This window comes from Perognathus longimembris, chromosome 2, assembly GCF_023159225.1.
Source record: "Perognathus longimembris pacificus isolate PPM17 chromosome 2, ASM2315922v1, whole genome shotgun sequence".
NCBI lineage: Eukaryota > Metazoa > Chordata > Mammalia > Rodentia > Heteromyidae > Perognathus > Perognathus longimembris.
The window spans coordinates 78,014,655-78,037,551 of NC_063162.1; the positions used below are offsets into that span (position 1 = coordinate 78,014,655).

At 36.0% G+C, this 22,897-nt stretch overlaps 1 protein-coding gene across 5 annotated transcripts in view; it reads right to left on the bottom strand.

Moving 5' to 3' along the window:
- The window catches only part of LOC125346749 (zona pellucida binding protein), an 84,745-nt gene that overhangs the window by 12,541 nt on the left and 49,307 nt on the right, over positions 1 to 22,897 (bottom strand). The window lies entirely within an intron of this gene.

Here is a 22,897-nt window from a genome sequence, read left to right on the forward strand (position 1 = left end):
TCCAAGGCCTTTCTTGGTCTTATATCATAGAATATAAATATTATGTAAAAATTTTAAAAAGATGTCATTTCTATACATAAAGTATTTACAAATATACCTTTATATAGAAGAGAAAGACATAATCTGAATATGTAATGTTCTGATTCCTTCACATTTTGATAATATACAGACAACTGAGAAAAATCAGTACAGTTAAGAACTAGCAGATACTGTTAACATACTATAACTGATATACTCTTTCAAAGATTTATTTTTTTTAAATGTGCAGATATTGGGATAAGAGAGATATAACCCCCTCAAAGTTGCTAGACCCTTCCTCAGGCACAAATGTCTTGACCACATTATCAACTGCTTATGGACTGCTCTCTTGTTTGTACTCAAAAGTACATCTCTGGCTTCAGCAAATTAGACCAACTAGCTATTTGTCAATAAAAGCCTAATACTCATGACTATACTCATGACTCATCAACCCGAATTATAAAGTATACCATTCAACAAACAGCCAGATTCAATCATCAGATGATGGAATATCAACTATAGAAAAAGGACATAAAGTACATTTAAAATATAAAGACATGAAAATGAAATCAGAACACAAAACCCAGAAAGCATATTTGAAAATTACACCTATGTGAACTACAAATAAACAGAATAAAATTAAAAATTCAATTGACAGCCAATCTAGAAAAGTGAAATGCAATAAATATGTGAAGAAATTACTCACAATGTAAAACATAAACAGGAAAAACCTGTAAGAGTGAACAAGTAAAGTAGAGAAACCAATATGAAAATGAAAAATACAGTGAATTGAAATCCCAAGGCAAAAGGGAAACAGCACTTTCAGAATGATTCTGGCTAAAAGTATTCTTAAACTGATGAAAACAATTAACTCCCAAATTAGGTGGCAAAATAAATTTTGAGAGGATAAGAATAATAGAAAAAGGAATCTTGATATGTCAGAAGGAAAGAAAACTGAGGAAGTATATAAAATTGTAGACTAACATAGCCAATGGCCTTCTGAAATAATCTTAACTAGAAAAATATAAATGGCAATATAGCTTCTTTTGTTGATGTTCCTCCTGTATCCCCTTCCTGTTGTTGTCCCCACGCTCTCACTGTATCTCATCTGAGTACACTGGATACCGTATATACTGGTGTTAGAACTAGGGAAGTGAAAAGGAATATCAAAATCGAGAGACAAAGGATAAAAAGAAAAACAACTCCAAAAGCAATACTTGCAAAACCATTTGGTGTAAACCAACTGAACAACTCATGGGAGGAGAGGGAATGGGAAGGGGGGAGGGAGGAGTGAGGGAGAAGGTAACAAATAGTAAAAGAAATGTACCCATGGCCTTACATATGAAACTGTAACCCCTCTGTACATCACTTTGACAATAAGTAATTACTATTGATAAAACAAAGCATAAACATGAAAGCAATTCATGAGAGCTAAATGGCATGAAGGCTCGTGTATTTTTTAGGAGGGTAAACTACTCTTTCAGTAATAATTTCAAGTATATATGTTAAAACTTGAAGCAAAACCACTTAAAACAACAAAGAAAAAAATAAGTTTAAAAAAACTGATCAAAGTCAGGTGAGTGTGGCTTATATCTGTAATTCTAGCTACAATGGAAGTTAAGATCTGAGGACCAAGGTTCAAACCCAGGCAGGACAAGAACTTAGTCCACCAAAAAGCTGGAAGTTAAGCTGTGACTCAAATGGTAGAGTGTTAGCTTTCAGCAAATTGCTCAGGGACAGTGCTCAGAGTTGAAGTTCAGGCCCCAGAAACAGCACCACCAACAGTGACAACACCAAAAATAAATTTGATGAAACAATGAGGAAGAAAGAAATCCTTCCTCAGAAGACAGAATCCTCAGAACAAAAATAACAGATTTATAAAACAGAATCAATTTGAAAAGGTACAATCAAAAGAAGGCAGAATAAAGGGATAGTTTTAAAAACAGATGGATGGACAGAAATAGCAAGATGGCAAGACTGACACCAAACAACTTAATACAAATACTGTCAACTGAATTTAAAAGCAGAGATAAACTATATTCTATAAACAACAAATGACACTTTATACTATCAAATGTAACCATTTAAAAATATTTATAATTACACTAAATACAAACTTGACATAAAGTAAAGCAAAATGCGTATAGACTCTGATGAGGAAAAAGCTAACACATAACTTAGGAAAAATTTAAATGTTATAAATGACTGAAGAAATGTAATAAATTCACTGGCTGGAAGGATAAATATGTTAAAATACTAATTCTCACCCAAACTACATTTTCTACACAATTCCAATATAAATCCCAGTATATGTCTTATGGACCCTTACAGGGTATTTACTTAGAAGTAGAAAGTACTCAAAATAGAAACTTAACTGATCATGTAATAGTATCCAAACAGTATACTAAAACAGAGCTGTTGTAATCTAGGCTGAGAATGCCATGACTCTCAGTATATGGAGGCAGAGTGATAAGAATGTCCTAATTCCAGGCCAGGCTGGACAAAAAGTTAGCAAGATCCTGTCACAAGAATAACTAACCTGGGCCTGCTGGCACACCTATAATTCTAGCTGTGCAAGAGCAGGGTCAGATCAATAGTTAAGGGGCTATTTCCTGGCAAAAATAAGAAACCTATTCCAAAATAAACAAAATAAAAAATGGCTAGGATGTGGCTAAAGTGGTATGGTACATGCAAAACAAGTTCAAGGAGATATGGAAAAAAAAGAACAAAAAAAATATCTCAGAATAGCCTGAAGTATGTCATAGTCAAAGGAACAAATAATGTAGAAATAGACATACTTATTTTTTTTGCCAGTCCTGGGACTTGAGCTCAGAGCTTGGACACTGTCCCTGAGCCTCTCTGTGGTCAAGGCTAGCACTCTACCACTGGAGCCACAGTGCCATGTCTGGCTTTTTCTTGTTTATGTGGTACTGAGGAATTGAACCCAGGGCTTCATGCATGCTAGGCAAGCACTCTTACCAATAAGCCACATTCTCAGCCCCAGACATACACATTTTTATTGTCAACAAAATTCAGTAAGGAAAAAATAAGACTTTTCAGCCATCAGCACTAGAATGACTGGATATTCACGGGGGGGGGGGGAGCGGAAATCAACCTTAATTATTCTTTATGAAGTAATAACAAATACTATAAAAATGCAGACTTACAACAGCATAAACAGTATATACAACAAGACTCATTTGTAGTTCACAAAAGCTGTACTTCAGGACCAGAATTAAAGAAAACTAGAGGTAGAGAATGATTAAAAAAAAAGCAAACAGATCACATGATACACTCACACAAAACAATGAATGACAGAGTTCTTACCACTACTATGAAGAAAGTTGATAAAATACTCCTTGCACCTTCATGTTAACATGATTTTAATAATGGTGGATAGATATTACATACAAAGCAAAAATAAAAGTCTCATAAGTAAAAGTCATTCCAGCTAGAGACTTTATAACCAATGAGAGACATTATAATTAATTCCTTTAAGTTTCTTGGCAACCTTCAGTCAATAAGAGCAGTTTAATAAGACAACTGTTAGCTGATAACTGTTCTACAAAAGCAAATATCACAGGGAGGAAAAACCTTGAGAGAAAGAGAGCGTACAGACTTTTTCCTCTCACCACTTGTCACATTGGGATGATATATGAAAGGCCAAGTAGAAAGTAAATAAAAAGAATTTTCATTTCTCCACTCTTCTCTTGGGTAGTAATGTGTCAATCCATGGTGAACACATGAGTATCTAGTCCTTCAATCTGACTCAGGGGTAATAAAGTCTGCTCAATAGTTGTACAGTCATTGGAAAACAGGAAAAGCCAGAATTTAACTGGTAGTAATGAGATGCCTCTTGCTCTTTCCACTCATTTAATACACTGTGGGTGCTATAGCTGAATCTCTAAAAAGCCATAGTACACTGTCAAGTTACATGTTCCAGGACAACCATGAGTATGACACTCTGTCATAGTTCATATTCAGTCAAGTCGGTTCTCTGATCAGGAGGGCAATATGAAACACCATGTGGATAAAGGATTTTGTGGTGCTATGTGGGGCAGGTTCAGGAAAACCTACTTCTTAGCTGAGCTGCCGGAAGCTCACACCTGTAATCCTAACTACTCAGGAGGCTGAGATCTGAGGATCTCAGTTTGAAGCCAGCGGCAGCAGAACAGTCCTGGAGAGGCTCTTATTGCCAATACTACTTAGAAAAGCCAGAGTAGTGCTGTGTCTTAAGTGGTAGAGCATTAGCCTTGAGCACAAAAAGGCTCAGGGACAGTGTCCAGGCCCAGAGTTCAAGTCCCAAGGACTGGCAAAACAAAGACAAAACTAAACAAAACAAAACACCTGACTTCTTGCATGCAGACCATAAGTAATTATTTCAGTAAAAAGGAAAAGCTGACTCAGCATGAAAGGGCTCAATGCAAACAACCTGCTACTAGGTTGGTGAATCATCACGTTAGATGAGGTGGCTCAGAGTTATTTTAGCAGCTGGTAAACTGGGCACTTAGCAGTGGCCATAGTCAGAATAGCCTTGATGAGTGGAAGCCCATGTTGTGTCCATTCATAACCTCCATCATTGGCACAATGATCAAATTTGTTCATGAGCCCCCTGACAATAAATGAAGTGGCTGAGCAAAGAGGCTCATTAAATACATGATCCTTTCCTTTCCTTTAATCATGTGAACATTCCCATGGGACATAAATATCTTCACTTTTATTCCCCACTCAAGGGAGTTCTACCCACCTGCCTCTTCCCCAAACTTCTTTAATTTATAATACTTCTCATAATTGACCAGATCAATATCCCATGAATCAGCATCTAATTGCACAAGAACCATTATACTTTCAAAGCAACATGCCGAAAATCAGCAAGAGTAACATCCAAATAGGTCTATGCTGCTGCCCAATTCTAAATCTTCCCAGTAAGTATGGTACCTCTTTGGCTGTAGAAACCGCCATATATATTTGTTATAATCCATACCATTAGGATCCTGGATATTTCACTGAGGTAGAAGGCTCTCAAGTTTTAGTTTACATCCTGAATTCTGACATGCAAAATGTCTTGCCAAAGTTAGCAGTATAAAAGACTAGTGTGACATCTTGTGGAGGGGAAAGGCAATCAAGATCCCTGTGAAATGAATTTTAACACAGGCCTAGATAGAAATGTACTTATTTCTGAGGTAGGACACTGAAAGTGTATTGCTGTTTTGGGTCAGCTGAAAGCAAAGTTCTCTTGGTGACCCCTATGGACAAGGGTAATGAAAAAATGCAAGTTGCTGGGCACTAGTGGCCCAAATCTGTAAACCTACCTACTCAGAAGCCTGGCACCTACAATATAATGGTGTGAAGACAGACGTAGCAGAATAGTCTGCAATGTTCCAATTCCAATTAACCAGGAAAAAAAAAAAAAAAAAACCAGACTAGGAGAGTGGCTCAAGTGGTAGAATGACATCCCCGAGCAAGAAAACTGAACTAAATAAAAGCATGAGGCCTTGAGTTCAAGCTCCAGCACCAGCACAGAAAAGAAAAGAAAAAGGTAACTGCTAAATAAATAACTACAGATTAGGTATCTGGAAGATACATTAACTTTATCAAGCAAAAAAATCATATCTGGGATAGCATTTACAAGTGGAATCACTGTCACAATGGGGATAAGTTTATGATACCATCCTGCATTCTGCAAAATCCATCTGTCTTCTGCACGGTCCAGACAGGAGTTGGAGATGCAGTAGGAATCACAATCTTCTCATCTTCTTTGTTTTTAATTACTAAATTTAGTTTAAAATTTATTTTTTTTAATATTTGTGCAAAGTGGTTTTAATTAGAATGTCAATTTACTTATTTTTATTAGCATTACATATTTGTATAGGACTACTTAAAATTGAGTTTATAAATACATCATTCCTTCCCATCCGTGTCAACCCTAACCATTCCCTTGATTTTCTAATTTTTTTGGACATGCATTCAATTTCTTAACTGTATTCTCTGTATTCCATGTCATCTATTATGCAGCAGAAGCTTTCTTCTTATTACTCTATTTTGTATTTTATCATTTTTCATTTTCTGCCTCTTTAATGACATACTTTTCCAAGTCCTGCATTAACTATTTTGTTGATTTATTTCTGCCTTCTCTTTGTTTTCATGAGTATTTTTTAATTATCTTTAAGTAGTTGTACAAGGGATGTGCCATTTAACAAAGTAGTTTCTGAATACAATATCTTGATCAATGTTACCCCTTTCAACTTTATCATCTATCCTTTCCCTCCCCTCCCTTTTCTTGTCTTCTTAATTTTGTAGGATATGCCTGATTGTTAAACTGCATTCTCCCCCTTTTAACTTCTCACTTGTCCACGCATTTTTCCTTGACTTCATCCCACCCTTTCCCAGTACCTGCTTCCCAGTGTTTTATTTTGTTGAACTTTGATTTTTGCCTTTCTAAGAAATTACACTATTTGAATTTTTTTATCACTTTTAACTGTTCGGCTATATTTCCACTGAACTCCTTTGTATCTGTTGAAATTTATTTAACTTGTCTTCTCCATGAATTGTTCCTTTACTCTCTGATTAGCCTCACTGCATTTACAAAATTCCATGTCAAATTTACCATTTCATCAAACATTTCTATCAGTAGTTCTTTGAGCCCAATGTATAATATTTCCTCTATCATTCTAATACTTTGTTGTATGGTTCACAACCATTCTCTTTCTTCGTTGTAATAGCTCCCCCCACCCCCCAGTGGGTGTTTTACTTCCCCGATTTCTCTTATTTCTTGTATTTCTGTGGTGAGTTTTACTTACTGGAAGACCATTTTAATGCCTGATATCATCCTGTTGACTAGATGGTTGATGGTTTGATAAGATGTGTTCCTGCACTGGTGTGGGGTATATGTCATCTCTAGTACCTTATCCATCTGTAGAGATATTGTAATCTTATATAACAGTAGAGTACCAGTGTTCGTTCCAGTCTCACTACATGTTCAAAGGGTTAGTTTCTTCTTTTTTTTTAATGGTAAACATTAGGGCTATAGCCATGTTCGTTGGGGTAGGAGGTATGAGGCAAGAGACATGTTAGATAGGTAGTGCAATATGGAATGGAATATACTCAGTGTTTGTGTAGAGAATAGTTATGATGGGGAGTGGTGATGTGGAAGCTTAGCTGTCAGTAGAAGAGATTAGGGTTCTAGGATAAAGGAAGGGTAAGGAGGTACAATTTGCCAGAAAAATCAAGAGGGTAAAGAAACGAAAGTTAATAAAAGAAAAGGAGCAAAGGAAATAGTACAAGAAACAAGAAAAATAAGAGAGACTAATCAAAGAACTAAGCCCAATAAAAATCTTTTGGATTTACTATTTTCAAGGCCAAAACAATCACAATAGCATCAAATGATCTTTTCCACCACACTCCACATGTTAAGGAGCCAATGTAGGCTTTCTGCTAAGTATGTCTATTTCAATTATGAAGGCTGGAAATAAGAGAAATAACCACAGGATGGGTTCAGAGATCTGCTAGACCTCTTCTGAGACAGACATAAACCAAAACTTCATTGATCACCTGATACCTATAGGCCCCTAAACTGACTAGAATGGTACAGAAACATTTTAAACCTCTGGAATCAGTGTCAGCTCTGAGAAGTAATCAATTGTTCCTGAAAGGTCTGACTATTTCCTTCCTCCTCAATGAGCATTTACCTGATAAAGAGGGCAAATGCCCCTGTAAGGATGATAGAGAAAGATTAATACTTTCAAAAGTATGCTATGGTCCTTCCTGATGAGTCCCCCTTCATTTGAGTGTGATGTGATTCTAAAAATGGCTCACAGGTAAAAAATGATTGAGGGGACATGACAATGTTCTTAGGATTTGAGTTCAAATTTTATTCATATCTAGAATTTTCTACTTACATATATGAAGTAAAAATTTGAACACTGGGCTGGGAATATGTCCTACTGGCAAGAGTGCTTGCCTCATATACATGAAGCCCTGATTTTGATTCCTCAGCACCACATATATAGAAAAAGCTGGAAGTGGAGCTGTGGCTCAAGCTGGCAGAGTGCTAGCCTTGTGCAAAAAGAAACCAGGGATAGTGCTCAGGCCCCGAGTTGAAGACCCAGGACCGGCAAAAAAAAAGAATTTAAACACTTATTTCACCTAAATACACCAGGATTGACTCATAAATTTCAGTGGTCTTTTTATATCATGCTACTGTAATGCCCCTTTAACCGATGTTATTATATATTCATCCCGCTTTTAGTAATTGGGACTGCCAGCTGGCTTCTGCCAACCTAAACTACATTTAGGTTATCCAACTGAGGACTCACAGTTACTACACCCACAGTGCTGGGGTCTGTTTCAAATTTATTTCTTATCGTAAGTATATCTAAAGTGAAAAATCCACTCTAGTATTCTAATCTCTCCACTCTAGTATTCTAATCTCTCTAAATGTTTAGATACCTTCTCTACATTAAAGCAAGGCAGGTCTGGCATTTCTAATTCATTTACAGTAGGCTATTTCTCACATTTTTTTCTTCTTTATTTCCAAATTGAAGTACAGAGGGTGTAGTTAGTTTCATATGTAAGGCAAGTACATTTCTTATCCATCTTGTTACCTCCTCCCTCGTTTCCGCCCCCTCCACTTCTCCATCCCCCCGCCCATGAGTTGTACAGTTGGTTTACATCAAATGGTTTTGTAAGTATTACGGTTGCAATGATTTGTCTTTTTATCCTTTGTCTCTTGATTTCAGTATTCCCTTTCCCTTCCCTAAGTTCCAATACATGTATATACAGTATCCAGGGTACTGAGATCAGTTATGATGATCACAGGGATAAAACCATGGGAAGGGAATACAGGAAAAAATAAAAAAGGTATGGTTTCACATGGTATATTGAAAGTAACTACAACAATGATATACCACTTGTTTCCACAACGTGGAGTTCATTTCTCTTAGCATCATCTTATGTGTTCATACGGGCATAGCTTTTGAGGTATTGTGATCTTCTGGTATGACTATCCTAGACATACACTAATTATTACCTATGAGGGAAACCATAGAGTCCATGTTTCTTTGGGTCTGGCTCACTTCACTTAGTATGATTTTATTTCAAGTCCTTCCATTTCTTCACGAATGGGGCAGTGTCATTCTTTCTGATAGAGGCATAGAATTCCATTGTGTGTATGTACCACATTTTCTTGATCTACTGAGGGGCATCTGGGTTGGTTCCATATTTTAGCAAGGACAAATTGTGCTGTGATGAACATAGATGTGCTGGTGGCTTTAGTGTGGTCTTGCTTGTAATCTTTTGGGTAGATGCCCAAAAGTGGGGCTACTGGGTCGTAGGGAAGCTCTATGTTTAGCCTTCTGAGGAACCTCCCTACTGCTTTCCAGAGTGGTTGAACAAGTTTACATTCCCACCAACAAGGAAGTAGGGTTCCCTTTTGGCCACATCCCCTCCAGCATTTGCTATTATTCATTTTCCTGATAATGAACATTATTACTGGGGTGAGGTTGAATCTCAGTGTTGTTTTTACTTGCATTTCTTTTATGGCCAGTGATGTAGAGCACTTTTTCATGTCTCTTGGCCATTCTTATTTCCTCTTCAGAGAAGTCTCTTTTTAGATCTTTGGCTCATTTGTTGAGGATGCCGTGGGATCATTGAGGATTTGTTTTAGAGGAATTTAATTTTTTGAGTTCTGCATATATTTTAGATATGAGGCCTTTGTCTGTTTTACAGCCAATAAAGATCTTCTCCCAATCTGTGGGCTCTCTATTTATTTTGCAAGCTATGTCCTTTGCTCTGCGGAAGCTCTTCAGTTTGATGTAGTCCCATCTGTCCAACCTTTCTTTGATTTGTTGCATTTCTGGGCCTTTATTACGGAAGTTTCATCCTGTGCCATGGAGCCCAAGTGTTTCTCCTATTCCTTCTTGTAATGTTTTCAGGGTATCTGATTTTAATTTGAGGTCTTTGATTCATTTGGAATTGATTTTGGTGCAGGGTGATATATAAGGACCTAGTTTTAGTTTGTTATAGGTATTGAAACAGTTTTTTTCCAGGACCATTTGTTGAAGAGGCTGTCTTTCTTTCATCCTATTTTTTTAGCTCCTTTATCAAAGACCAAGTAGCTATAGGTCTGTTGGTTCATTTCTGGGTCTTCAATTCTGTTCCACTGGTCCTCAGGCCTGTTCTTGTGCCAATACGAGACTGGTTTTATCAATATAGCCTTGTAGTGCAGCTTGAAGTTTGGTATTGAAATTCCTCCAACACTCTTATTTCTACTTAGGATTGTTTTTGCTATTCAGGGTGTTTTATCATTCAGTATGAATTTCTTCCTCTATTTCATTAAAGAATGGTGTTGGGATATTGATGGGTATTGCATTCAATTTGTAGAGAACCTTTGGCAATATTGCTATTTTCACAATGTTAATCCTCCCAATCCAGGAACACGGGAGGTTTTTCCATTTCCTTAGTTCTGCTTTACTTTCCTTTTTCAGGTTTTTAAGGTTCTCATCATACAGATATTTCATTTCTTTGGTTAAGGATATTCCCACGTATTTTTATTTTTTGAGTCTATTGCAAAAGGAGCTGCTTTCCTGATTTCAGCATCACTCTTTAGGTTGTTGGCATATAGAAAAGCTGAGACCTAAACAACTGTACAGCGCAACTAGACTTAAGCAACATCTACAGAATATTCCACCCAGCAACAGTAGAATATACATTCTTCTTGGCAGCACATGGAACATTTTCCAAAATAGGTCACATTTTAGGGCACAAAGCAAATCTGTACAAATTCAGAAGTATCAAAACCATTCCCTGCATTCTCTCAGACCACAATGGAATAAAATTAGAGTTCAACTAAAAAGGCTACCACAGGAAAATCCTACAACTCATGGAGACTGACCAACACACTGCTGGGTCATCAAAGAAATCAGAACAGAAATTCACGTTTATGGCATTAAACCAAGATGAGCACATGAAGTCCTAGCTCCTTTGGGACACATCAAAGGCAGTACTCAGAGGAAAATTTATAGCTCTGAATGCCTACATCAACAAATTGGAGAAATATCAACTCAACAACTTAAGGAAGCCCCTTAAGCTCCTTGAAAGAGAACAACAACCCAACCCCAAGCAAATAGATGAAAGCAAATAATTAAAATTAAGTCAGAACTAAACGACTTAAGAGTAAAACAAAAACATAGAAAGAATCAACAAAACAAATAGTTGGTTCTTTGAAAAAATTAACAAGATAGTCCCCTCGCAAATCTGACCAAAAAACGAAGACAGCATACTCAAATAAACAACATCAGAGATGAAACTGGAAACATCACCACAGAAACAACCAAGATTCAGAATATAATAAGGAAGTATTTTGCAAACCTATATGCTAATAAATTGAGAACCTGGAAGAAATGGATGAATTCCTAGCCAAAACTGATATGCCCAAACTCAATCATGAAGATGTCAACCCACTAAACAGACCAATATCCAGCAATGAAATAGAAACTTCAATAAGAGATCTCCCATCTAAGAAAAGCCCAGGTCCAGATGAATTTGCAGTGGAATTCTATAAGGCCTTCAAAACAGAACTCACATCTTTATTTCTCAAACTCTTCAATGAAAAATAAAGCGAAAGTTCACTATCAAACACATTCTATGATGCCAGTATAACCAACCCTTATCCTCAAACCAGACAGGGACTCATCAAAGAAAGAGAACTATAAACCCATTTCCTTGATGAACATCGATGCAAAAATTCTCAACAAAATTCTGGCCAATCGACTTCAACAAGTCATTAAAAAAAATCATACACTATGATCAAACTGGATTCATTCCAGGGATGCAAAGCTAGTTCAATATACACAAGTCAATTAGTGTATTCCACTACATCAATAGGAGCAAGGTCAAGAATCACATGATTATTTTTCTAGATGTGGAAAAAGCATTTGATAAAATCCAGAACCTATTTATGATAAAAGCTTTGGAGAAACTAGGATACCAGGGAACATTCCTGAATATAATAAAGGCTGTCTATGACAAACCCACAGAGAACATTATACTTAATGGGGAAAAGTTAAAGCCATTTCCTATAAAAGTAGGAGCAAGACAAGGTTGTCCACGTTGTCCACCTTCTCCTCTCTTCAACATAGTAACAGAATTCCTAGCCAGAGCAATAAGGCAAGATGTAGATATAAAGGGGATCCAAATAGGAAAAGATGAAGTTAAGCTCTCTCTCTTTGCAGACGACATGATCCTGTATTTATTAAGGAACCCCATAGACTCTACTCCCAAGTTACTTGAGAGCTGATCCAAAATTTGACAAAGTAGTAGGATATAAAATAAATCCTCGGGCTGGGAATATGGTCAAGTGGCAACAGTGCTTGCCTCTTATACATGAAGCCCTGGGTTTAATTCCCCAGCACCACATATATAGAAAACGGCCAGAAGTGGTGCTATGGCTCAAGTGACAGAGTGCTGGCCTTGAGCAAAAAGAAGCCAGGGACAGTGCTCAGGCCCCAAGTCCAAGCCCAGGACTGGCCAAAAAAATAAAAAATAAATCCTCAAAAATCAATGGTATTTCATTGACATTTTTCAGTGAACCAAACTGACTTACAAACTTTGTCAATTCCCTGAGCCCTACTAATAAATGTAGAATATCTACTTGTTATGTGTGACTCAACAAATTCAGCATTACTCAACTTGACAGCCCTTACCGCACACCCTTAACCCATTCCATACATATATATATTCCCCAGACTTTTGCTTACATAAATTAGAAACATCAAACAGTTCTTTTCAAGCTTCCTCAAGCTTCATACTTCAACTTCCTTAAGCTTCATACTTTGTAACTCACCTTTACGGGTGTACTGAGATAGGAGCCTAGTTAGAAGTATGGAATTTACTCAATATTTATCCCCATTTACAGGGGATTTTAGGAATGAGTCTCAAGGACAATCAGCTTGGCTTACAAGGCAATCACCTTTGGGGAGACCTTTTTACTCAGGCACTGTTGGTTAAATTTCCTCAAGCAAAGATGCAAAGGCCAAAATTCCCTTGGACAGAAAGTCCCCACTACTACGAGTAAAAAGATTACCTTTACTGAAGTGAAGCGGCCACAAACATTGAAAAGAAGTCTTATCAGAATGTAAGTGCTCATATACTCTACTTTGTCACAGGTCCTTCTCTTAACTTATAGGATGTGCATTTGTTCTTAATCAGTGTCTTCATTTTAATATTATGCATCCTGTGAGGCAGGATATCTGCTTGCTTTGTAATTCAATGAGATTCTGAATTTCTTTTTCATCAGTTTCAGCCCCATAACTACAGATAAGCTCTCTTTTGCAGAATTTCTAGAAAACTTAAGATGGTTTATGTACTAATCTTTTTCTTTCGCTCCTTTATCCAGAAGCAATCAAGTAATGTTATGGATATGCATATATGGATTTATGTATATGAGTTCTTCATATTCTAAAGCCATTCAAAAAGATAATATAGTCACTTAGCTTTTATATGTGATAAATGATTAATTAGTGTATCATTTTGCACATTTCTATGAATAATTCATGTCACTATTAGTGCTTTCTCTTTAATACTGAAAATCAAGCCATTGGCATCATTAAACCAAGTCAGATTACAGAGTTAATTCCAGAAACCATAAAACCCAAATTAGAAAACTCATCCATAAAATTCTGTTTTTCTAGAACCACACAGTATCAAAGCTGTTTCAGCCAGTGCTCTTCAGAGAAATCAAATAAATAGGAAATATATCTGTGTGCATTCGTGTATGGATATCTAATTGGTGAACTATAACCAGAGGTTCCATGCCCATGAATTTAACCAACTACAGATTGAAAATATATGTAAAAATTGTGGCTGCAATGAACATGTACAGATATTTAAATATCGTCACTACTCAATAAACAATGCAGTCGATAATAACTATATTATATTAGGTATTATAAGTAGTCTAGAGCTAAAGTACTCTGAAGGACATACAGGAATTATATGTAAATACAGCTGTTCCTCAGTAGCTGTGATTTCCAGAACTTCCAACTCAAAGGTACCTAAGTCTATAGATGTTCAAGTCCCTCATATAAAATAAAATGATAGTGTTTGTATGTGTATGTACATGTTTATACACACATATATGTATGTTATATACATATACACATACACTTACCTACAGTGTTGTATTTCTTTTCCTCTATTAGGGTTTGAATTCAGAGACTCGTCACTTAAGCAAAACTCCACAGTTTTTTTGTGCTTTGTTTTGTTTTCGCAGTCAGCTAAGCTGGCTTTGCACTTCAATCTTCCTACCTCTGCCCCTGCCTAGCTGTAATAACAGATGTGGCAGACCATACCTCATCCTGATTTATTCTACAAGTAATTATGGAAACCCAGAATGCCTCCAATTTGCTGTACAGTAAGGAAAGACAGTGGTATGAGACAGAAAACCTCAAAACTGAGAGCAGGGTTGGGATGGGTTGGATGATTGATGCAAAAGTCCTCCTCCAAGTGCTAAGAACTAAGAATCAGGTGCACAAAGGTCCAAAGGCAGGAGAGTTGGAGCAAATCCCCTTTCTCTGCCACTATGATCTACTTCTGTCCTGTGGGCAATAATTTTTTTATTTAGTCTACCAATTCAAATGGCAATCACTTGATAGCCCTTCACGGAGTCATACATTAAATATAACCTGCTATGGTAAAATAAATCATCACAAACCAGATAGACCCTGGTGACTCATATCTATAGTTCTATCTACTTGAGAGGCTGAGATTCTAAGTATGCAACTTTGGGGACAGCACAGGGAGAAAAGTTTGCAGGACCCCTTATCAACTCATAGCTGAATGCAATGGTGTGTACCTGTTATCTGAAGCTATGTTGAGAAGCTTGAGATTGGAGGATTTTGGTTCTAAGGCAGCCTGGGCAAAGAAGCTCGTGAGACTTCATCTCCAGAAAGGGAAGCTGGACACAGTCATATGCCTGTGGCTGCAGCATTGATGGGATTGCAGCTCAGATGCACAAAGAAGGAAGAAGTAAGACCCTATCTCAAAAAGAGTGAAAACCAGGGTATAAGTTGACTCTAGTGGCAGATTGCTAGTCTAGCAAGTGTGAGTTAAAGCCCCTCAAGTGCCCCCCAAATTAAGTATCATAATCAATAAATTTTCTCCTTATAAACCTGAAACAAAAATAATACCATCTGGTATGGTACTGAGTATACATAATTAAACAACTGAATTTTTTCAAGTGGAGAGGGTAGGTAAAATATAAGTAAAGATTCTACATTTTATCTAGTGAAAAATATTGATACTAGTAAACTATGTCATATTTGTGTATTATCACAAACATGGCCACTATGAAAACTGTAAAAATAAAAGTAGCCAAAGCTAGAAATATCATAAAAATTATTTGGAATTTTAATATCAAGATTTCAGACTTTAGTAATTAATTTTGAAGGCATCAACAAATAAAGAATTAAAGACTCTTTTTGTGATGACTTCTTCTAAAGGAAATAATGATCATTTTTCTTAAGAAAATTTATAACAAGTATGTCCTTTTCCTAATGTTGGTTTTCTACACTGAGAAAAGAAAATTTAATACTTTGAGTGGAGCCTTTGTTAAAAAAAAACTTCACAATCATTTCATCAATTTTATATATATATATGTATATATATATATATATATATATTTTTTTTTTTTTGGCCAGTCCTGGGCCTTGGACTCAGGGCCTGAGCACTGTCCCTGGCTTCTTTTTGCTCAAGGCTAGCACTCTGCCACTTGAGTCACAGTGCCACTTCTGGCCATTTTCTGTATATGTGGTGCTGGGGAATCGAACCCAGGGCTTCAAGTATACAAGGCAAGCGCTCTTGCCACTAGGCCATATCCCCAGCCCCTTGATTTATATTCTTATTAAATATTTTTACCACACTCACCTCCAATGGTACAGGTGCAGAATGATACAATCAAGACTAGTATGTCCAATTCCTTGTTCCCCTTTGGGAAACAAAGAATTTGTTCATAACATTCTGAATAGTTTGTTGACTCCTTAGAGACTAATTTGTGTCTCATCTGATTGGGTAGGCTAATAGGAAGAGTAGCATAGCTTGGACATGAAGTTACAGGCCACTGACAAGAGAAGTAGATACATGGTATATTAGACATTGAGGAAAGGCTTATTGAAACCCAGAGTTTGTAAAGAGGGCAGATTATGGAAGGATTTCCCTGCTCTAAGCAAGTCCAAAAAAACTAAAACAGTAGCTCCTTTTTTCACATAATCAAACTGCAACAGAAAGATCATAAGCTATATTAAAAAGGTGGGGAAAGTAGAATACTAAAAGTTTTAAAATATATTCCCCAAACCAAAGTTAAAATATACTAGTCTCTAAATTGAGCAAGACTTTTTAAACCTGTCTCAGATATGCTTCAGGACAAGGGAGAATAAGTAAATAAAATCAGAACTAATTTACAAATAGAATGAAAATAGCCTAAAACAGATACATGGTAATAAAAGAAATATTGGTGATGAAATATACAATAACCGAAGTGAAAATTTTACTACTACAGGGATTCAGTAGCACTACTAATTAAGCAGAAGGCAGAATAGTCTAATTTTAGGGAGAGAAAAGAAAAGAGAAGAAATGTGAACACCTCAAGTATTTATGAAATATTATATCAAACTAAACAACATAATATTATGTAAGTTATAGAAGTCGAAGAGAAGGAGAAAAGTACAAAGGGTTTCTTTAAAGAATAATTGTTGCAAACTATGCAGATTTAAGGAAAGAAATGAGAATATAAATAAGTTATAGACATAAGTCTATAAACTCTCCATAGAATAAATTTTTTTAAAACCCACATCATGATACATGGCAATTAAATAGTCAAAAGTCAAAGACAAAGAATCTTGGGGAAAAGAGGAGAAAAGTAATTTTATGAAAAGCAGATTCCACAAGATTGGAAAATTTCTTTGTTGATATATAGAGTAGATGGATGTGGAATTATGTATTTCAAGTTAAAAAATATTGCCATTATGTATCTGGAAAACGTGCTACAAACAGTAAAGGATAACTCTTCTAATTACCACTATACCTGCCCAATAATAAGCAGAAAACAGTCTTAAAACCAAAGGACAATACCTAGTAATTTAAAGCTTAAGGTACCTATAAAGTTATCATGTAAAGAAAAACACATGGACAAATATAAATCTATAAATCATTATAATTTTGATCTTAAATCATTATTACTTCTGCCACAAAATTTTCAAGAACAAAAGCAAAAAAAATGAATTAATGAGTACATGGTATATAGGTACAATTTATGACATCAAAATTCTGTAAGAAGAAAATAATGGAAATAGGTATTCTGTATATACTGATAAAACAAATAGGAAATAAAAAAGAAGAAATGTGAACACCTAAAGGATTTATGAAATACTATATCAAATTAAATAACATAACATTATGCAAATTATAGGAATTAAAGAGAAAAGGACAAAGGGTTTCTTTAAAAATAACTGCTAAAAACTGCGCAAATTTTATAATAGTTATAGTCTTAAGAGAGTTTGAGATGTCCAAGCATTGGATAAAAGAAATGAGAAGAGAATCAAAATATGTCTTTACTAAATCCAAATACACTCAAATAAAGACATCAAGGAGAAAAAAAAACCAACATACCTTATAACACATAAACTCACAATTAGAAGAAATAATAAAATGACAAGCAGTGAACTCTTCCCTATCAGTAATTGCATTAAGTGTAAGTAAACTAAACGCCACAACAGAAATTATATTGCGTCCTGCACCAAGGAGCCCAAATGTTTCTCCTACTCCTTCCTTTAGTGTTTTCAGGGTGTCTGTTTTGATTTCGAGGTTTTTAATCCATTTGGAATTGATTTAGGTGCAGGGTGATAAATAAGGATCTAGTTTTAGTTTGTTGCACGTGTTGAGCCTGTTTTGCCAGCACCATTTGTTAAAGAGGCTATCTTTCTTCCAAACTATTGTTTTAGCTCCTTTATCAAAGATTAAGTAGGCATATTTCTGTGGGTTCATTTCTGGGTCTTCAATTCTGTTCCATTGGTCTTCAGGTCTGTTCCGGTGCCAATACCAAGCTTTATAATACAGCTTGAAGTTGGGTATTGTAATTCCTCCAGCACTGTTCTTTCAGCTTAGGATTGTTTTTTCTATTCTAGGTCTTTTATTGTTCCATATGAATTTCTGGATTGCTTCCTCTACTTCATTAAAAAATGGTGTTGGGATATTAATGGGTATTGCATTGAATTTGTAGATAGCCTTTGGCAATATTGCCATTTTGATTATATTAATCCTCCCAATTCAGGAGCATGGGAGGTTTTTCCATTTCCTTAGTTCTGACTTAATTTTGTTTTTCAAGCTTTTAAAGTTCTCATCAAAGAGGTCTTTCACTTCTTTGGTTAAGGTTATTCCTAGGTATTTTATGTTTTGGGGGGCTATTGCAAAAGGAGTTGCTTTACTGATTTCAGCCTCGGTCTTTGGGTTGTTAGCATAGAGAAAGGCCGTTGATTTTTGAAGGTTTATTTTATATCCTGCAACTTTGGAAAGTTTTGGATCAGCTCTAGTAACTTGGGGGTAGAGTCTATGGGAATCTTTAGGTATAGGATCATGTCATCTGCAAAGAGAGAAAGTTTAACTTCATCTTTTCCTATTTGGATCCCCTTTATATTTTCTTCTTGCCTAATTGCTCTGGCTAGGAATTCTAGTACTATGTTGGAGAGCAGGGGAAGAGAGTGGATATCCCTGCCTTGTTCCTGATTTTAAAGGGAATGGCTTTAGTTTTTCACCGTTTAGAGTTATGCTTGCTGTTGGTTTGTCATAAACTGCCTTGATTATATTCAGGAATGTTCCCTGGAATCCCAGTTTTTCCAGGGCTTTTAGCATAAATGGGTGCTGGATTTTATCAAACGCTTTTTCCACATCCAGAGATAAAAGCATGTGGTTCTTTACCTTGCTCCGGTTAATGTGGTGGATTACATTAATTGATTTGCGTATATTAAACCAACTTTGCATCCCTGGAATGAATCCAGTTTGATCGTGGTATATGATTTTTTTGATGACCTGTTGAAGTCGATTGACCAGAATTTTGTTGAGAATTTTTGTGTCTATGTTCATCAGGGAAATCGGTCTGTAGTCCTCTTTCCGTGATGAGTCCCTGCCTGGTTTTGGAAAGAGGGTTATACTGGCGTCATAGAATGTCTGGTAGTGAATTTTCTCTCTCAATTTCATTGAAGAGTTTGAGAAATATTGGTGTGAGTTCTGTTTTGAAGGCATTGTAGAATTCTGCAGTGAATCCGTCTGGACCTGGGCTTTTCTTGGATGGGAGATCATTTATTGCTGTATCTATTTCAATACTGGATATGGGTCTGTTTAGAAGATTTAAATCTTCATGTTTAAGATTGTGGATGTGAATTTTTTCTAGGAAATCATCCATTTCTTCCAAGTTCTCGAATTTGTTGGCATAAAGGTTTGCAAAATAGTGCCTTATTATTTTCTGAATTTCGGTTATTTCTGTGGTGATGTTACCTGTTTCATCTCTTATCTTGTTTATTTGAGTGTGCTGCCTTCGTTTCTTGGTCAGGTTTGCCAGGGGTCTGTTTATCTTGTTGATTTTTTCAAAGAACCAACTCTTTGTTTTGTTGATTCTTTCGATGGTTTTTTTCATCTCTAATTGATTTAATTCTGATTTGATTTTAATTATTTGCTTCCGTCTATTGACTTGGGGTTTGGCTTGTTCTCTCTCAAGGAAATTAAGGTGCTTCCTTAAATTATTGAGTTGGTTTCTCCAGTTTGTTGATGTATGTACTCAGAGATATAAATTTTCCTCTGAGTACTGCCTTTGCTGTGACCCAAAGGAGCTGGTACTTGTGTCTTCAACATGGTTGAATTCCATAAACATTTGAATTTCCATTTTAATTTCTTCAATGACCCACTGATGGTTCAGCAGTGTGTTGTTTAGTCTCCATGAATTGTAGGATTTTCTGTGGTGGCTGTTTGAGTTGAGATCTAATTTTATTCCAATGTGGTCTGAGAGAATGCAGGGAATGGTTTTCATACTTCTGAATTTGTTCACATTTTTCTTTGTGCCCTAAGATGTGATCAATTTTGGAGAATGTTCCATGTGCTGCAGAGAAGAATGTGTATTGTTGTTGCTGGGTGGAAAATTCTGTAGATGTCGGTTCCTTAACAAAGACTGAGAAAGGCTACAAATCAAAGAAAGGTTGGACAAATGGGACTGCATCAAACTGCAGAGCTTCTGCACGGCAAAGGACATAGCTCGCAAGATAAACAGAAAGCCCACAGACTGGGAGAAGATCTTTACTGGACATTCAATGGACAAAGGCCTCATATCTAAAATATATGCAGAACTAAAAAAATTACCTTCTTCCAAAACAAATCCGCAAAGAACCAATAGCCCCTCATCAAGTGGGATAAAACTGAACACCAGGGGGGAGGAGGGAAAGGGGGGGAGGAAGGGGGGCATGAGGGACAAGGCAACAAACAGTACAAGAAATGTATGCAATGCCCAACGTATGATACTGTAAACTCTCTGTACGTCAGTTTGATAATAAAAATTTGAGAAAAAAAAATAAAAATAAAAAAATAAAACTAAAATTTCATATTAAAAAAAAAAAAGACTTACAAAGAGACGTCTCAGATGAGGAAATGAGAATGGCCAAGAGTCATGAAAAAAATGCTCTACATCACTGGCCATAAAAGAAATGCAAATCAAAACAACACTGAGATTCCATCTCACCCCAGTAAGAATGTCCTATATCAAGAATACTAACAATAACAATTGTTGGAGGGGATGTGGCCAAAAGGGAACCCTACTTCATTGTTGGTGGGAATGTAAACTGGTTCAGCCACTCTGGCAAGCAGTATGGAAATTCCTCAGAAGGCTAAATATAGAACTCCCCTATGACCCAGCAGCCCCACTTTTGGGTATCTATCCAAAAGCCCACAAACAAAATCACAGTAATGCCACCAGCACAACAATGTTCATCGGAGCACAATTTGTCATAGTGAGAATCTGGAACCAACCCAGATGCCCCTCAGTAGACGAATGGATCAGGAAAATGTGGTACATATACACAATGGAATTTTATGCCTCTATCAGAAAGAATGACATTGTCCCATTTGTAAGGAAATGGAAGGACTTGGAAAAAACTATAGTAACTGAAGTGAGCCAGACCCAAAGAAACATGGACTCTATGGTCTCCCTTATTGGGAATAATTAGTACAGGTTTAGGCAAGTCATAGCAGAGCATCACAAGGCCCAATAGCTATACCCTTATGAACACCTAAGATGATGCTAAGTAAAATGAACTCCATTTTATGGAGACAATTGTTATATCACAGTTGTAACTACTTTCAACGTCCCATGTGTATCTGTAGCTTCTATTATTGATGATGCTCTTGTATCACCTTCCTTTGGTTGTACCTACACTATCTCTGTAATCTTATCTGAGTATATTGGAAACCATGTATACTGATATTGGAACTAGGAAATTGAAAGGGAATACCAAAATTGAGAGACACAGGGTAAAAAAAGACAAACAACTACAAAAGCAATACTTGCAAAACTGTTTGGTGTAAGTGAACTGAACACCTGCGGGGGGGGGGGGGAAGGGAAAGGGGGAGGTGGGAGGGGGGTATGAGGGACAAGGTAACAAACAGTACAAGAAATGTATCCAATGCCTAACGTATGAAACTGTAACCTCTCTGTACATCAATTTGATAATAAAAATTTGAAAAAAAAAAAAAAGAAATTATGTTGCCTAAATGTAGTAATAACAGGATCAAACCATATACTATAGATCTGAGAACACATATAGGTTGAAGTGAAAAGATCTTTCACAAAGATGCTAAGAAAATGGAACACATTCTATATTACTAGAGAAAATAGCCAAGTTGAACCCTATTAAAAGACACAGAAAGGAATTATATCATGGTGAAATGGATAGTAAAACAATAAGAGATAGCAATTATAAATATGTAAATATGAAGTATTAAAATCCTAATTATGTGAGGCAATATTTAAAGAGTTGAAAGAGACAGCAATCCTATAATATTACTAGACTTCAATAATGGATAGCACAACGAGTAAGAAAACAGAGCACCTGAAGGACCCTCCACATTAGCTGGCCCTACAATGCACACATAGAACACCAACAATAGCACAAGGTATTTTTTTTCTTTTCAGTTCACACTGAACACTCTCCAAAACAGAATACAGATATATAAAAGTCTTTATAAACATAGGAGATAATTGACAGAAAGTATTATATTTTCTGATCACAGAGAAATAAATCAAGTAATACTACAAGGAAAACTAAATTCTACATATCCTGATTAAACAACACATACCTAAATAACTGAAAAGACAAACAAAATATTATAAGAGAAAGTTATAGGTCGAGGTAAAAAAGTCTTAACAAGAAATCCTGAAACTTAAATGAATAAATTAAGAAGAAATATCTCAAACTGTGTAATTTTACAACTTAGAGGAACTACAAAAATAAAATCTAAACCTAGAAGAAGAAAGGAATAGTGGAAATCAGAGTACAAAGAAAAGAAAAATACAGAAAATCAACCAAAGTAAGATTTAGTTCTTTCATCAACATAATGTATAAGCATTTAACTTGATTAAAGAAAAATAGACAAGTCTTAAATAACTAAAACAAGAAATGCAGCAGAATATTCTAACCCATTTTATAGAAATGAGAGGATTGTAAGAGAATACAAAAATAATTGCATTATGGTCTATATAGCCTCCTTCTAAAATTCTGTTATTCCAACTTAATAACCTATATGATAATACTAATAAGAGGTCATGTCAAGTGGTGATTACAAAATCAGG